Here is a 6,698-nt window from a genome sequence, read left to right on the forward strand (position 1 = left end):
CAGTGCACTTGTACATGATTTTAGATCAATATATTATATATTTACCAATCAAAAAAGAAAAAATCCACCATCTATTACTGCTATCACTAATAACAACTGAAAAACTACCTCCATGTATATCAGCCACCAATGTCCACGATTCAAAATCGAGCTCCACCATCGCATTTATGTTTCAACAAGAAACCCTAGATCTATTTCAAATTTTATAACTTCTTCAAATATATGGGTGAAAAATAAAACTATGAAAAAAAAAATTTAACAGTGGCGTTTGTGGCTAGAATTTTATTGGTTTTAGTTTTGGTTTGTGGTGGCTTCTGGTGTGCAGAGATGCATTGATGTTGTCATGGGTGTCGACAATGGTGGTGAGTTGGTGATTTTTGCGTGGTGTTAATTTGGTGGTGTTTGAATCGAATGAGTAATTTTTTTCTTTTGTTCGATGACGGGAGAACTCGCAGCCGTTATCTTTCGGGTGCGCACTCGATAAACCTTCGGGCTGACGCAATAACCTGCAAACCACGCCAACCAGGTAAATCATACTAGGCAAGCCTGGTGTAACAGACTCGATCGAGAAAGTGTTGATATGGGGAAGATCAAGAAAGTGTTGATATGGGGAATCGAACTCGTGATCAAAGGCTTCCGCGCTCACTTACTCCACCATCTCGACCACCCAATGAGGGGCCGAATGAGTAAATTTTAAATATATAGTAAGTTAATATTTATAGAATGAAAATAAATTCTTTTAATGAATTTTAATCAATTTTAAGTATTGTTTAGGCCACATTATATTCCTAAGAATGCATTTTTGAATAATGTATTAATGAAAAATGTGTAGTTAAAAAATAAAGAAAATTTTTGGATTTGCGTATAATTTTTTTTTTTTAAGAATGTATAGTTGAAATGATATTAAATTACTGTTTAAAAATATATTTTTTTGAAAAAATGTGGCTCAAACATAGTCGTAGTATTTATCAATTTTGCGGAAGAAAACAATTTCCCAATTAAGGCTTTGTTTGTCTACCATTTCACCATATTAATTTTTCTACAGTACTAATTTTCAACCATATATTATTCATTAAAATAATATTACATGTAAATAAAAAACTTTTCTTTTTTTTAACCACACATTTCAACATTAATTATTATTCCATAATACATTATTCACAAATAATGGGGCACAAGTACCCCGTATGTTTAGGGTCTTGGGACGCGTGATGGTTCTATTTGCAAGATGTAAAAGCAAAATAGTTGCCTTTACTCCTAGGTAAATAAGAACTAATGTTTTCTCATTATATTTAGAAATTATTTTCTAGGAATGAAAATTCACGCATTTACATAAGCATAATATTGTCTAAATATTTACACGAGAATCGCTTTTTCTTAGAAGTTCAATTTATTATACCAAATAAATTAAAAAAAGAAGGCAACACATATATAAATATTTAAGTATTTATCTTTCTTATTATGTCATTTCATGACATGAAAAGTTAGCTGTTAAAAGTAACAAAAAGAAAGAAAAGGGGAACATACATGTGACAACTCCCCCCCCCCCCCCCCCCCCCCCCCCCCCCCCCCCTCTCTCCAAAACAATTGTCAATTGTGTGCTATCCTTGTGTTCAACTTTCTTATTATGTTCAGATGGTTCTTCAACTTCTTATTTGTCCACCAATAACTGCTCATCTTTTTTTCGTTGGCCTTCTCACATGGATTTTTAATGGTTGTAAACCGCTTCTAGTAGTTATGTCTTGTACCTTTTTCTTCTTCTGAGTATTTAGGAAGCCTCTAAGCGAACAAAATCGGAAGTACAGATGCATTAACTGGAACATGTGCTATAGTTTATGGATTGTAGAAAATATTGTCCTCAGTAATGTTAATGTTGTACGCCTAATCCCATAGATTGGTCTCAAAATTACTTACAAGGTACTATGTTGTCTTTTTGGCTATTACAAGGTTAACTAACTAATTTGAGTCTCCTATTTCTTGGTCGAGAGTTTCTGGTTCTCATAATTTATTTCTAAAATGATGGAGTACTTTATCGATCTTTTGCGTGTACTGTCGAATCATTTCCCCAAACTTGATCTTCTCTCATGTTAGGATATTGGCATTACCAGTATTTTGATTGTTGGACCACCTAAAATTTGGGTATTGCTTCCATCCCTGATTGTATATTTATGATTATGGATAATACTGTAGGCATTGATCATTCTGCAAATAATTTCATTTTCATTAGGAGTTTCCAATAATATGCAACCCTCTGTATAATGAGTAACCTCACATTTTTCACAGATTGGACACACCCTGTACATGAGCTTTTTATATTTGATTAGTTAGTGCCATTCATGACAAATGAATTATCCAATCCATGTATTTCTGGAACTCTTTTCAGGCCTACATGGTCCTGACAAGATCATTAAGTACATCTTCACAATCAAATCAAGAACAAAGCTTCTGTAACAGGACGGTCAGCCCCCCTGTTCCCGTAGCAGAACCCATCAAATCAAATAATTTCATAGCTTCATGTATTGATTTAGCTGTGATGGACCCATTTGCTAAGGAGTCCACCTGAGATTTGTAAGGGGTAAATAGTTCAGTTAGAAGTGATGCACATGATCCCATAATTTGGATACCTTTTTGAGTAGTCCTCAAATTTGGCACATGCCTCGTGATAGTTTTCTTTATCACGCTATTTGAGTAGAGATTTTCAACTTCATTTTAGCCAACGAAAAATATTTGTTACAAAACATTCTTGTGAAATCATCACAGGTAGTGATACTGTCATGTGACTTAGAATTCAATCATTTCAATGCTCTATCTCTCGATGTGTATGAAAATAATCGAAATTTGATGGTACCTCCTTGAAATTGAAAATTTTGACAATTCTATAGAATCTTGAAATATAGGTATTTGGATCTCAAGTGCCTTTCCATAAAATTGCGGAGTATTGTTGAATAAATTGGTTACATCCGCCCTCAGTTGAAATTCATTTCACTCAAAATTTGGATATATAATGCTAGACCAAACACGAACTACTGCTAAAGTCAAGAACTGCGAAGTCAGTAAGTCGCCTTTATTAATTTCCTCTTCATCATGTTATTGAATATGTTGAGCGGCTTCTACCGCTCAATGTAGCTTAAAATTATCTGATCTGCTTTATTTTTAATTAGTTGCGGTAAGCGGTTGATTGTGATTATTTGCGATGCTTTCGTCTTACACAAGGTTGTGCATGTAATAGCTTATAATAATTATTTGTTTGATGATTTTATTCACGCGATATGCATTCAGCTCTTTAGTTACATAGGCAAGGATAAAGAAGTTGATTGAAAACAAGAGTAAGCCATGAAATTATTCCAAATAATTGGTTTGGTTTGGTTTTCTTTAAAACAAAATCATGATGAGTTGGTTCGGTCATGATTTGAAGCCTAAAACCATTGGTTAACCAAATCAACTCAACACGCTTACATGTTCACTTCTTCTTCTTCTTTTTTTCTTTTTCTTTTTTAAAAGAAAAATAAGAATCAAAAGATAAGCTTTAATTTCATAGCAGTATATCAATTTCGTGTATGTTGTCGGTAAGTAATAGCACCAAAAATTTCCTTTCACCAGCTCATTAGGTTATACTTAGTCTTTTTTGCTTACTCAAGCAATCACGCTATATAATGCATAAAAAGCAACAAAATTCTTAATTTTTCTGTTGACACACATATATTGATCTGATTTTATTTGTTAATCAATAATTCTTATAATATAAAGTTATTTAGCTATTTTAGTTCTTGCAATCTAAGCAGACCCAAAATTTGGACAATTTTTTTTAAAAAAATAAAATTAATTTGGACTAAAAGTCCACACCAACTAATCGAATCGAATCGAACCAAACCAGTTCGGTTTGATTTTTAATAGGTAAAGTGGGTTGATTTGGATTGAAATTCATCCAAACTGACTAATTTAATTTTAACCCGAAGTCGAAATCGACTCAAATCGAACTACTCCCAGGCTTAATCTCAAATATTGGTTCCATGAGAACCCACTTCTACATGATTGTCAATTATTTATCTTATATATTGTTTTCTAGATATTTCCAGTTCTCAATTTTGCAAAACGCTAAAAACTTGTTTAGTTTAGTATTTCATAAAATAAGGTTAAAATTATAATATAAAGTTCGAAACGCATTTTTGATGCTTGCATACTTTTAGTGAAAACATGGAAAATAAGTGTATAAATGAAATTTCATTTAAATAAAATTCTAAAAAGAAAAAATATAAAATCAAAAAAATAAAATTCAAAATTATAAGTTTTAAAAAATAAAATATAAAATTTGAGAATATATCTAAAATTCTAAAAAAATAAAAAAACTATGAAAAATTTAATTGTAAAATAATAAAAAAAATCTAAAAAACTAAAAAATCTATAAAAATTAAATTTGTAAAAAGTAAATATATATAATCTAAAATAATTATATTTAAATGAAAACAGATAAAAAGATTTCTAGACCACATCATTAACTTTATCTTTTATTTCCTTTATTTCATCAAATGAATTTATTATTTATTTTACTTTAGTAGTGGGAAAAAAATATTTTAAGATCCTTCGTCTTTAAAATATATAATTACTTGATAAATTATTAACGGGAAATTATTTTATTTTACTCAATAATCAAATCTTATAGAATAAAACGTCATAAAATAGTTTTACAAAATTTCAAACCAAACGTATTTTATAGTTTTCTGTTTTGAAAAATAATTTTTTAAAATAATAAACTAAACGTATTTTTAACAATCTTAAAGAAGACCTTCAAAACAAAAAACTGAAAATAAACTCAAAATTTAAACAAAAATCAACGAGTCGTAAAATTTACTAGGTCAGTTGATAACAAATGCTATTATCATACTATAACTTAAATAGAATATAATTAAATAAGCTTATTTATTTATTTACTTTTTTTTTTATGTCCCCGCGTACGTGTTGCTCGGTAACTTAAAAATGAAAATTTCAATTATAAGTTAAGTCAATTTCTTCAAGATCAGAAACAAATATTGGATAGATGTTGTATTAGATAAGAACCATAAACCCTAAAATAGTATTTCGCTCTATTCAAAATGGCAAGAAGCAATCAAGTAAAAGCACGCGCGTGCTCATGTTTTATTTTTGGAAAAATTGCAGCGGAGGTCCCAAACCTTTCATTTTATTGTAGAATATACCTTAACCTTTCAAATTTACGACTGCAGTCCCAAACCTTTCATTTTAATTGCAACCGGAGTCCATTCTATAGATTCCGTCCTAAATTCCGTTATTCAACACTGAAATTAGGTTTTTGACTCAAATTGACAAATGAAATTAGGGGTAAAATGGTCGTTTACATTCTTATAATTAAATAATTAAATAAAAAGCAAAATAAAAAATAAACTTCATCTTCTCCACAACACACCACCCCACCCCTACCTCCAAAATGAAAAACTACATTTGTCACTGCCTCACAACCACTGTCATCAATACCGTCCAACTATCATCGTCACTGTCGCACAACCATTGTCATCAGCACCACCCAACAATCGTCGCCATTGTCGCACACCCAGCAAAAATACCTCGGTACAAATTTCATTTTTATACCAAGAAATATCCTTCCAACCTCTAAAATCCATGGTTTTCTTCCCTAAAATCTTACATTCCAGCCATTACATTTTGAGCCTTTAAAATAGATCTAAACATTGAACAGATCTATTTACACTTCATCTAGCAGCAACCCCAAAAAATTGAAGCAAAATTTGAAAAAAAAAAAAAAAAAGGAAAAGAAGAAGAAGAAGAAGCAAATAATGGATGTCAAACGGATCTGGGAAAAAAAAAAAAAAGCCATTTGCATGGCAACTATATAAGACCACACCCAAGTAAAACCAAACCATTACTAGAAATTGGAGATAAAGATAAATTTATAGTCCCATTTTTAGAATTAGGTTTAAATATTGTGAGAAGCCAATGAACATTCACTGAAGAAGAATCTCGAAGGTTACCCACTTTTTTTAAGTCAGTGATGGTGATGATTGATAGAATGTGCTGGAAAATGTTAGTCTTTTTGTGTTTACATTTGTGGCAGAGGGCGAGAGCATGGTCGAGGGATTTTGTGAGATTGGTGGGCACACGACGGATAGGGCATTTTTAGATGTTGGAGGAGGCAGTGGTGAGGCAAGCGACGGCGAGAAGGTGCTGGGATAGTTGGGCTACTTGGGTGGCGAGACCATTGATTTTGGAGGTGGAGGTGGAGGTGGAGGTATTTTGGAGAAGATGTTTATTTTTTTATTTTTCTTTTCATTTAATTATTTTATTATATGAATATAAATGGACCATTTTACCATCATTTCATTTGCCAATTTGAGTCAAAAATCTATTTTTAGTGTTGACTAACGGGATTCTAGACGGAATCTGTACAATGGACTCCAACTGCAATTAAAGTGAAAGGTTTGGGATTCCAACCATAAAATAAAAGGTAAAGGTTTATTCTACAACAAAATGAAAGGTTTGGAACCTTCGCTGCAATTTTCCCTTTATTTTTCTTCACGTTGGAGTTACCAACGAAAGATTTCACTTGCTATTGAGATGATCTGAAAACGGATTAATTTTAATCTTCATGTTTCATTAGGGATGTCAATGAACTAAATCGAGTCGACTTGACCCATGAGCTCACTAGGGGCGGATCCAGAATTATAGTTCGG

This window comes from Olea europaea, unplaced genomic scaffold, assembly GCF_002742605.1.
Source record: "Olea europaea var. sylvestris unplaced genomic scaffold, O_europaea_v1 scaffold244, whole genome shotgun sequence".
Classification (NCBI taxonomy): Eukaryota; Viridiplantae; Streptophyta; class Magnoliopsida; order Lamiales; family Oleaceae; genus Olea; species Olea europaea.